This window comes from Camellia sinensis, chromosome 13, assembly GCF_055761805.1.
Source record: "Camellia sinensis isolate YWXY chromosome 13, ASM5576180v1, whole genome shotgun sequence".
Lineage (NCBI taxonomy): Eukaryota > Viridiplantae > Streptophyta > Magnoliopsida > Ericales > Theaceae > Camellia > Camellia sinensis.
In genome coordinates this window covers 86607579-86609120 of record NC_138973.1, presented here as the reverse complement: position 1 = coordinate 86609120, position 1542 = coordinate 86607579, and the positions used below count along the sequence as shown (strand labels likewise).

The 1542-nt window shown below is 34.8% G+C and overlaps 1 pseudogene; it reads left to right on the top strand.

Moving 5' to 3' along the window:
- The first annotated feature begins 305 nt into the window (after window positions 1–305).
- LOC145805531 (secreted RxLR effector protein 161 pseudogene) lies at window positions 306–803 on the top strand (annotated as a pseudogene).
- Window positions 804–1542: the final 739 nt, after the last annotated feature.

Sequence of the window (1542 nt, the reverse complement as noted above, 5' to 3'; positions counted from 1 at the left end):
TGTTTATATCTGGAAAAATGATAACAAGTTAGCAATATTGTCTTTATACATGGATGACATATTGTTAGTAGGAAATTGTCCAGATATGATTATAAAAACCAAAACTTTCTTAGTATCTAGATTTGAAATGAAAGACATGGGTCTTGCAACCTATGTTCTAGGAATTAGAATTTCAAGAGATAGAAATTCAAAATTATTATATCTAGATCAAGAGAAATATCTAGACAAGGTGCTTAAAAGATTTAATATGGATAACTGTAATTCTTTGCACGCCTGTTTGCAAAGGACAAAGTCTTAGTAAAAGTATGAGTCCTCAATCTAAGTCTGACGTTGAGGAAATAAGAAATGTCCCATATGCTCAGGCAATAGGCAGCCTAAGGTATGCTATGACAAGCACAAGACCTGACATTTGTCATGCAGTCGGATTGGTAAGTAAGTTTCAATCCAATCCAGGTAAGGAACATTGGCAAACAATCAAAAGAATATTCAGATATTTAAAAGGCACTAAGAATTTGAAATTATGTTTTGGTTTGTGTGATCTAGACATAAAAGGATACACTGACGCAGATTTTGCAGGAGATGTAGATGATAGAAAATCTACTAGTAGTCATGTGTTCTTGTTTGGTGGAACAACAGTTTCTTGGTTAAGTAAGAAACAGAGTTGTGTTGCAAAGTACACTATGGAAGCTGAATACATAGCTTGCAGCACAGCCGTGAGTAATGCGGTCTGGATAAAACGTTTTGTTGACAGTTTACAATTAGGTATACCTGCCAGACCGATCAATATGTTTTGTGACAATTAGGGTTGCAAATGAACCAAGCCGAGCCGAGCTTTGCTGAGCTTGAGCTCAGCTTGTTTACTTATCGAGCTCGTTTATTAAGCTCGAGCTCGGCTTGATAAGGAACTTTAATATTAATGAAACTCGAGCTCGGCTCAGCTCGGCTCGGTTCATCTTGATAAATTTTTTTAATATTCTTTACATTATTTAAATATAAATATTTAAATAAAATATATTATTTATATTATTTAATATATAAAAAATGTATTTATATATATTTATATATTATTTAATATATAAATAATATATTTATTATATAATTTAAATAAAGATAAACGAGTCGAGCTTGACGAGCCGAGCTTATGCGAGCTCGAGCTCGGCTCGTTTACTAAACAAGCTAATATTCGAGCTCAAGCTCGGCTCGTTTACTAAACAAGCCTAATATTCGAGCTCAAGCTCAGCTCATTTACTAAACGAGCCGAGCCGAGCCGGCCAAGCTTGTTCATGAACAACTTGGTTCATTTGCAACCCTAGTGACAATCAGTCCTCCATCTCATTAATAAAAAGTGAAGCGAATAGCTCTAAGGGAAAATATATTGATATGAGTTACCACTATATTCAAGACATAGTGGAGAGAGGTGAAATTAAAGTCAACTATATACCCTCAGAAGAGATGGTGGCCGACCCTATGACCAAAGGGTTGTCTCTAGAAAAATTCAGAGAACATGTAGCTAATATGGGATTGAAAAATGCCTAGCTAAGT